Here is an 11,022-nt window from a genome sequence, read left to right on the forward strand (position 1 = left end):
CTTCGACGGAAGACACCATCACAATCGCGCACACGATTGCAAGAAGCGACACGAAAAGAAGTCCATTCGCCATGGAAATTAAATTAAACGAGTTGTTTGTTTCTGTATGTTTGAAATGGTCGATATATTTCGTGTCGTTTAGACGGTCTTTTATATGCGTATCGCGACTTCCTTACGTCATAGGAAGATAGAGTTCAGCTGGTTTCAGATGAAGGGTTTTCTTTTTGTATCAATGGCGTTTGCGTGAGGGTTTGCTATTATCCTGATTTTTTTTTTTTGGGTTGTATATAATAAGCTATGTTGTTTTTATTCATGTTCGGACAAGCCAAAAGGTTCGGACATGAGTAAGAGTTTGTTTCAACGTAACTAATCGGATAACTGCATGAAAAACTGATTAGGTTTCTACGTCATCGTCATCTTAATTAGAGAAGCCATGCATCATGCATGGTTAAAATAAAGGGAAAACAAGTTTTAATTTTGGTTCACGAATTTAGCTATTTTTTTTTAGTTTTAGTGCACTAATTTTTTTTAAAGAATAAAGAAAAAAAAGACTTTAGCCCCAATGAATATATATATATATCAATCATGATCCACTGCACACCAGTGTGCAGAGATTTTGTGTGCACCGCGGAATGTTCGCGCGAACATCTAAAAAAAATCAGATGTTCGCGAGAATATCTTAGATGTTCACGCGAATATCATAGGGTGCACACAAAATCCCTGCACACTGGTGCGCAGGGGAACAAGATTAATATATATATATATATATATATATATAGCTTCTTTTAAGTGCCCACCTACCATGCCCACCAATGATGTGACACTATTCTATTGGACCTACAATTTATCACATCTTTATCACATCCAATAGAATAGTGCCACATCATTGGTGGGCATGGTAGGTGGACACTTGAAAGAAATTATATATATATATATATATATATACTTTTCATTGTTTGTCTTTATTATCTAATTTCATAATTGTGTATATTTATTTGTGATCGTCGTGTTCAGATTTCGTTATGTATTTTTTTGCAATTAAAAATCAATCTTAAATTAATAGTTTCAGTGTTTATTTGCTAATTAAGGGTTGTTTATTTGAGGGAAAATACTTTTTTTGGTCCATTAACTTGTCCATGTTTTAGTTTTGGTCCATTAACTTTTTCGATGTGTGTTTTGGTACACTAAATTTTCATTTTCTATGATTTTTGGTCCAACTGCATATGTGTCAGCTTCTGATTGGTCCACGTCATCATTTTTGTAGTGACCCTGCATGGAATCACCTACTAACTGGCAACTAATAGCATGCAATAACTTAATAAAGCAAAATGCTTAACAGAGTAAAAACGTGCGGAAACATATCCATAATTTACATATCAGCTTAGTAAAATAAGTCTAGGCTTAAAACTGTAGTGATACAACCATATCGAAAATCTTAAAAGTAAACATTATACAGCTAAACAAGTCTTGCTGTATAAAATCTCATCAAGGCTCCAGCTCCCTAGTTCTGCCTTGAACCACCAGCTCCGTCCATCCTGCGACCTGCCCCGTGAAATAGGGTGTCCAAGATAACAACTAGGACGTGAGCGCTAACGCCCAGTACATATACATGAGTAAACATATGTATATAATGCATGCAACATGATGACAGACGAAGGGTCATATGAAAAGTCATGCTCAGTACCGGCGTCACATAAGTGCTGCTACCGCACGGATCAACCTCTGGGTGCAACCACACTCGTCTAGTACACCAGAGTAGACAGACATAAATGCCCCCGCCGTCGCGGTACTCTCAGTGACAGACTATCGAGTATAGAGCTGAGCGGCTCTATAATCAGGTATAACAAGGTATAGGCTCAACGTGTATGTGCACATGATATATGAGTATAGAAAGCGGTAAAACATACATCATGTCACATAATAATGCCAAATAAATGCAACATATAAACATGTATACTCGCTGGCAATCTCAGTCAATGTGTATGTACCTAACACCGAAGTCTGAATTAAGCTGGAAAAAGACAACCCCTAGCTGTCCTAGGTCAACTCCCGACCTGACCTGGTCTTAAGCACGACCCGACCTGGTTTCTTGGTCCGACCCCGAACTATTCCTTCCCGAGCTCCCGAGCTACTCTTTCCCGAACTCCCGAGCTACTCCTTCCCGAGCTACTCTTTTCCGGGCAGAGATATGAAGTGAGATGGAAGTGTGTGAAAATACCTGAACCATCAGCCCCTATTTATAGACAAAATAAACTAGGGTGTTCGGTATTCTCGAGTCGATGTCGAGACGTCCGAGCTCATGTATGCACGCCACGTATCAAAGGCTTGAGCTGAGTCACTATCATTTTTGACAGCTCATGCTTAGGTGCCAGCAGTCACACATGCAAGCGTCCACACACCTGCCTGCCTGTCCTTGAGGGTTCAGGCTTGTTTTTGTTGACAAGTGTTCATTCCCGACCTGAACACAATGTGCTCTTCCCATGACCGAACACTACCTTGGCCTTGCACAACACTTTATTGAACTCCTAGACCCGACCCGAGCTACAAATTCTCTTGGCCGAGATCTTAAGTCCAAACCCTCCATTTTCTTGAGCACCCAAGTCCCGACCCGAGCCATGTCCTTCCTTGGCTGAACCCCTCATGGCCGAACCCTCCTTTGGTTCCCATCATGACCGACCTGAGCCCCCAAAGGAAGACCCGAGCTCAATCCAAGCTCCATGCCCGAGCTCTAGCTCAATGCCCGAGCCCTAGTCAAAGTCACACACACGGCCAAGCTCTTGATGCCAACCATGTCCGACCCGAGCCACTCATGACCGACCCGAGCCCATGGTCAAATCCATCAACCCTAGCTCATTCTCATACCATGTGTTTTTGATCTTGATTTGTGCTCTGGTTTGTTTAATTAATAACCCTTAATCATGTTTAACATATTATTATCATAAAATGGAATCTGGGTTACTACATTCTCCTCACCTTTAGATATTTCGTCCGCGAAATAAAATCTAAAGACAAATTAAGATAACAACATGAAACATCAAACCATGTTTTATTACAACAACTGTAATTACATCTTTACATGGTAATCAAAAGTACAAAGCAAATAACTCAGGATATTCTGCTCGCATACGACTCTCTGTTTTCCAAGTTGCTTCTTCAACGCCTCGACGCTGCCACTGTACCATCACAAGTGGTATAGTCTTGTTCCGAAGAACTTTCTCCTTCCTGTCTAGGATACGGATTGGTCGTTCAACAAAAGACAGATCTGGCTCTAGCTGAATATCAGTAGACTGAATCACATGAGATTCATCAGCTATATACTGTCGAAGCAACGACACATGAAAAACATTATGTATACTGAAAAGAGATGGCGGTAAAGCCAAACGATAAGCAACATCTCCGATCTTCTCCAGTATCTCGAAAGGCCCAATATAACGAGGAGACAACTTGTCTTTCACACCAAATCTCATCACCTTTCTGAAAGGTGATACTCGTAAAAACACAAATTCACCAGGCTCGAACTGAAGTGGCCTACGGCGAATATTAGCATAACTGGCTTGTCTATCTTGAGCAACTTTGATCCTATGCTTGATCAAATCTACCTTGTCTACAATCTGCTGCACCAATTCAGGACCCTCGACTTGTCGTTCCCCGACTTCATCCCAAAATAACGGAGTACGACATCGTCGACCGTGCAATGCCTCGAAAGGTGCCATATCAATACTACGATGATAATTGTTATTGTAGGCAAATTCGATCAAAGGTAATTGATCTTGCCAAGATAAGCCAAAGTCCAAGACAGAAGAACGTAGCATATCCTCCAATGTACGAATCGTCCGCTCTGACTTCCCGTCAGTCTCCGGATGATATGCAGTGCTCAAACTCAGAGTGGTACCCATCGCCTGCTGAAAACTACCCCAGAAACGTGAGGTAAATCGCGGGTCTCTATCACTGACTATGCTCACTGGAATCTCATGCAATCGCACTATCTCCTGGACATATAAGCGTGCCATGCGATCATAAGAATACTCCCGGTTGTAAGGAATAAAGTGTGCTGATTTCGTCAAACGGTCAATAACGACCCAGATAGCATCACACTGACGCGTAGTCATAGGCAAGTGGGTAACAAAGTCCATAGTCACGTGTTCCCACTTCCATTCGGGAATCTCAAGATTCTGCAGTAATCCACCTGGTCGTCGATGTTCAGCCTTGACCTGTTGACAAACCAAACATCTCGAAACAAATTGATATACACTTCGCTTCATCCCTTTCCACCAGAATTTAGTTCGCAAGTCCTTATACATTTTCATACTTCCAGGATGAACTGATAATCGACTCCTGTGAGCTTGAGAAAGAATATCATTCCTGAGCTCCGCAATATTAGGTACAACCACTCGATTAGATAAGCACAATAAACCATCTGCCTGAAAATGGAATCCAGCTGTATTAACCCCATTGGCTAGACGTGCCAAACGCTGAGTCTTAACATCAGATATCTGAGCATCTCTGATCCGAGAATATAATGCTGGCTCAGATAGAATAGTATACAATCGAATCCCATTTCTCCCTTTCCTGTGCTTGAGCGTAAAACTCAATGAACAACACTCTTGAATCATATGAGATATTTCATTAGTCTGAAGTGCAGAAAGTCTCACCTGCCGACTCAAAGCATCAGCAGTAAGATTAGCAGAAATTGGATGATATTTGATTTCACAATCATAATCCTTCAGAAGATCCATCCAGCGTCTCTGTCTCATATTCAACTCTGCCTGAGTGAATAAATACTTCAAACTCTTGTGATCCGTAAATATCTCAAATTTCTCGCCATAAAGATAATGCCTCCAGATCTTGAGCGCAAATACAATGGCGGCTAACTCGAGATCATGCACTGGATAATTATTCTCATGCGTCTTCAATTGTCGAGAAGCATAGGCAATAACATGTCCATGCTGTGTCAGAACACATCCTAACCCCTGACCAGAGGCATCAGTATAAACAACATAACCTCCTGATCCAGAAGGTAGAGCTAGCACAGGTGCAGTAGTAAGACGTCTACGCAGCTCGTGAAATGACTCCTCACAATCCGAGGACCATATAAAGGTAACATCTTTCCGAGTAAGCTGAGTCAAAGGCCTGGCCAACTGTGAAAAATTCTCGATGAACCGACGGTAATATCCAGCTAGACCCAAGAAACTACGAATCTCAGCAACCGTCGTCGGTCGAGACCAGTTCAGCACTGCCTCTATCTTACTGGGATCAACAGATATTCCTTCACAAGAAATCACATGACCGAGAAACACTACCCGATCAAGCCAGAATTCACACTTGCTCAATTTTGCATACAGCTGCTTTTCTCGTAACGTTTGCAAAACAATCCTCAAATGCTGTGCATGCTCATCCTTGTCATGAGAATAGACAAGAATATCATCAATGTAGACGATGACAAATCTATCCAGATATTCTCGAAATACTTGATTCATCAGATTCATAAAGACTGCCGGTGCATTCGTCAAACCGAATGGCATTACCAGAAATTCATAATGCCCGTATCTGGTCCTAAATGCAGTTGTAGAAATATCTGAGTCTCGTACCCTCATCTGGTGATATCCCGATCTTAGATCTATCTTAGAATAGACAGAAGTACCCTGTAGTTGATCGAACAGATCATCAATCCGCGGCAAAGGATACTTATTCTTGATGGTGACACGATTCAACTGCCTGTAATCAATACATAATCGCATCGATCCATCCTTCTTCTTGACAAACAAAACAGGTGCTCCCCACGGAGAAACACTCGGACGAATATATCCCTTATCAAGCAGATCCTGCAACTGCTGTTTCAATTCCTTCATCTCTGACGGTGCCAGACGATAAGGTGTTCGGGATATAGGCGTAGTTCCTGGTACTAGATCAATACCAAATTCAACCTCTCGAACCGGAGGAAAACCAGGAATCTCATCAGGGAATACATCAGGAAACTCACTGACTATCGGTAGCTGATCAATACCCGGACTACTCATGGACATATCAACTGCATAGATGAGGTAGCCCTCCCCACCTGACTCCAAGACATGACATGCCTTCAGAGCCGAAACAAGTGGCATCGGAGGTCGCGCACCCTCACCATAAAAATACCAGCTATCACCCTCATCCGGATGAAACTGAACCAGACGCTGATAACAATCCACAGTAGCGTGATACAAAGTCAGCATATCTATTCCCAAAATACAATCAAAGTCCGCCATCGCTAATATCATCAAATTAGCCGATAACACGTTACCCTCAAACTCTAGAAGGCAACCCATCACTAGACGCTTAGTCACTATCTCTTGCTCTAACGGAGTAGATACAACTAAATCCATATCTAATGATACATAAGGTAATCTATGTCTCTTGACAAAACGGCTAGAAATAAAGGAATGCGATGCTCCAGTATCAATTAAAACAAGTGCAGGAATACCACACAACAAAAAGGTACCTGCCAACATGCGATCGCTTCCCTCAGTAGCCTGGTCCTGAGACAGAGCAAACACCTTCCCTTGAGTCTGTGGATGGTAACCAGAAGAAATTTGTGGTGCTGGCTGCTGACGTGGAAAGGTAGAAGCCTGAGATCCAACCTGTGATTCCGATCCACTAGCAGAACCCATGCGCTGAGGACAATCTCTCCGCAGATGTCCCTGCTGACCACAAATATAACAAGCACCAGTAGCTCTCTGACATGAAGCTGCAGGATGCTTCCCTCCACAGTGGCTACAAAATTCCTCCTTCTTCTTCTTCTTCCCGAAACGGAATGTACCGTGAACCACGAGAACCAGACGAAGTAGTAGGAGTAGAAGAAGATGTAGGTCCAGATGGCACAACAGATTGAGCTCTAGGCTCAAAAGATCCACTAGGCTGTGCTGACATCATCAACTGTCCCCGCCTATTGCTGGTCTCCACAAGACGGCAACGGTTCACCAAAGTCTCATAAGATACCGGATCATCACAAACGACAACTTGTGAGTAGATATCTTGGTTCAAGCCTTGCAGAAAGAGATCATACTTCGATGCATCACTTTCATTGATATGAGGACTGAAAGGTAGCAGATCAAGAAATCGTTGCTGATATTGATCAATAGTCATTGATCCTTGCCTCAGAGTAAGCAACTCCATAGATCGTGCTTGGCGAACAGCCGGAGGAAAATACAGTTTCTGGAACTGCTGACAGAAATCCCCCCAAGTCACCTGTCCTCTCTCAGTACGTGCCTGAGCAGCCTTGGCATCCCACGAAAAACGTGCTCGATCCTCTAGAACGAATTCCAGAACTTCCAGTTTCTGCTCCTCAGTGCACTCGAAAGCTCGAAACGTACTCTCGAGTTTAGACATCCAACTCCGTGCCTGTTCAAGATTCTCGCCTCCCACTAAGGGTTTCGGTCCTACCTGCATGAACTTATTAATAGTATAGCGACGTCTACCCTCATGAGGACGATGCTGATCATGACGATGATGACGATGATGATGACCACCTCCCTGGCCAACACTACCGTGACTCTCGTCAGCCATATCCTGAAAAGAATTGCACATTAAAAATCCCAAATGCGCAAAAATTATTCAAGACTAATTCTAAATCCCAAGTACTAATCCCAAAATCTAAGCATTCTCTGATACCAAAAATGTAGTGACCCTGCATGTAATCACCTACTAACTGGCAACTAATAGCATGCAATAACTTAATAAAGCAAAATGCTTAACAGAGTAAAAACGTGCGGAAACATATCCATAATTTACATATCAGCTTAGTAAAATAAGTCTAGGCTTAAAACTGTAGTGATACAACCATATCGAAAATCTTAAAAGTAAACATTATACAGCTAAACAAGTCTTGCTGTATAAAATCTCATCAAGGCTCCAGCTCCCTAGTTCTGCCTTGAACCACCAGCTCCGTCCATCCTGCGACCTGCCCCGTGAAATAGGGTGTCCAAGATAACAACTAGGACGTGAGCGCTAACGCCCAGTACATAGACATGAGTAAACATATGTATATAATGCATGCAACATGATGACAGACGAAGGGTCATCTGAAAAGTCATGCTCAGTACCGGCGTCACATAAGTGCTGCTACCGCACGGATCAACCTCTGGGTGCAACCACACTCGTCTAGTACACCAGAGTAGACAGACATAAATGCCCCCACCGTCGCGGTACTCTAAGTGACAGACTATCGAGTATAGAGCTGAGCGGCTCTATAATCAGGTATAACAAGGTATAGGCTCAACGTGTATGTGCACATGATATATGAGTATAAAAAGCGGTAAAACATACATCATGTCACATAATAATGCCAAATAAATGCAACATATAAACATGTATACTCGCTGGCAATCTCAGTCAATGTGTATGTACCTAACACCGAAGTCTGAATTAAGCTGGAAAAAGACAACCCCTAGCTGTCCTAGGTCAACTCCCGACACGACCTGGTCTTAAGCCCGATCCGACCTGGTTTCTTAGTCCGACCCCGAACTATTCCTTCCCGAGCTCCCGAGCTACTCTTTCCCGAACTCCCGAGCTACTCCTTCCCGAGCTACTCTTTTCCGGGCAGAGATATGAAGTGAGATGGAAGTGTGTGAAAATACCTGAACCATCAGCCCCTATTTATAGACAAAATAAACTAGGGTGTTCGGTATTCTCGAGTCGATGTCGAGACGTCCGAGCTCATGTATGCACGCCACGTATCAAAGGCTTGAGCTGAGTCACTATCATTTTTGACAGCTCATGCTTAGGTGCCAGCAGTCACACATGCAAGCGTCCACACACCTGCCTGCCTGTCCTTGAGGGTTCAGGCTTGTTTTTGTTGACAAGTGTTCATTCCCGACCTGAACACAATGTGCTCTTCCCATGACCGAACACTACCTTGGCCTTGCACAACACTTTATTGAACTCCTAGACCCGACCCGAGCTACAAATTCTCTTGGCCGAGATCTTAAGTCCAAACCCTCCATTTTCTTGAGCACCCAAGTCCCGACCCGAGCCATGTCCTTCCTTGGCTGAACCCCTCATGGCCGAACCCTCCTTTGGTTCCCATCATGACCGACCTGAGCCCCCAAAGGAAGACCCGAGCTCAATCCAAGCTCCATGCCCGAGCTCTAGCTCAATGCCCGAGCCCTAGTCAAAGTCACACACACGGCCAAGCTCTTGATGCCAACCATGTCCGACCCGAGCCACTCATGACCGACCCGAGCCCATGGTCAAATCCATCAACCCTAGCTCATTCTCATACCATGTGTTTTTGATCTTGATTTGTGCTCTGGTTTGTTTAATTAATAACCCTTAATCATGTTTAACATATTATTATCATAAAATGGAATCTGGGTTACTACATTCTCCTCACCTTTAGATATTTCGTCCGCGAAATAAAATCTAAAGACAAATTAAGATAACAACATGAAACATCAAACCATGTTTTATTACAACAACTGTAATTACATCTTTACATGGTAATCAAAAGTACAAAGCAAATAACTCAGGATATTCTGCTCGCATACGACTCTCTGTTTCCCAAGTTGCTTCTTCAACGCCTCGACGCTGCCACTGTACCATCACAAGTGGTATAGTCTTGTTCCGAAGAACTTTCTCCTTCCTGTCTAGGATACGGATTGGTCGTTCAACAAAAGACAGATCTGGCTCTAGCTGAATATCAGTAGACTGAATCACATGAGATTCATCAGCTATATACTGTCGAAGCAACGACACATGAAAAACATTATGTATACTGGAAAGAGATGGCGGTAAAGCCAAACGATAAGCAACATCTCCGATCTTCTCCAGTATCTCGAAAGGCCCAATATAACGAGGAGACAACTTGCCTTTCACACCAAATCTCATCACCTTTCTGAAAGGTGATACTCGTAAAAATACAAATTCACCAGGCTTGAACTGAAGTGGCCTACGGCGAATATTAGCATAACTGGCTTGTCTATCTTGAGCAACTTTGATCCTATGCTTGATCAAATCTACCTTGTCTACAATCTGCTGCACCAATTCAGGACCCTCGACTTGTCGTTCCCCGACTTCATCCCAAAATAACGGAGTACGACATCGTCGACCGTACAATGCCTCGAAAGGTGCCATATCAATACTACGATGATAACTGTTATTGTAGGCAAATTCGATCAAAGGTAATTGATCTTGCCAAGATAAGCCAAAGTCCAAGACAGAAGAACGTAGCATATCCTCCAATGTACGAATCGTCCGCTCTGACTGCCCGTCAGTCTCCGGATGATATGCAGTGCTCAAACTCAGAGTGGTACCCATCGCCTGCTGAAAACTACCCCAGAAACGTGAGGTAAATCGCGGGTCTCTATCACTGACTATGCTCACTGGAATCTCATGCAATCGCACTATCTCCTGGACATATAAGCGTGCCATGCGATCATAAGAATACTCCCGGTTGTAAGGAATAAAGTGTGCTGATTTCGTCAAACGGTCAATAACGACCCAGATAGCATCACACTGACGCGTAGTCATAGGCAAGTGGGTAACAAAGTCCATAGTCACGTGTTCCCACTTCCATTCGGGAATCTCAAGATTCTGCAGTAATCCACCTGGTCGTCGATGTTCAGCCTTGACCTGTTGACAAACCAAACATCTCGAAACAAATTGATATACACTTCGCTTCATCCCTTTCCACCAGAATTTAGTTCTCAAGTCCTTATACATTTTCATACTTCCAGGATGAACTGATAATCGACTCCTGTGAGCTTGAGAAAGAATATCATTCCTGAGCTCCGCAATATTAGGTACAACCACTCGATTAGATAAGCACAATAAACCATCTGCCTGAAAATGGAATCCAGCTGTATTAACCCCATTGGCTAGACGTGCCAAACGCTGAGTCTTAACATCAGATATCTGAGCATCTCTGATCCGAGAATATAATGCTGGCTCAGATAGAATAGTATACAATCGAATCCCATTTCTCCCTTTCCTGTGCTTGAGCGTAAAACTCAATGAACAACACTCTTGAATCATATGAGATATTTCATTAGT

Source organism: Henckelia pumila, chromosome 1, assembly GCF_033568475.1.
Source record: "Henckelia pumila isolate YLH828 chromosome 1, ASM3356847v2, whole genome shotgun sequence".
NCBI classification, from domain to species: domain Eukaryota; kingdom Viridiplantae; phylum Streptophyta; class Magnoliopsida; order Lamiales; family Gesneriaceae; genus Henckelia; species Henckelia pumila.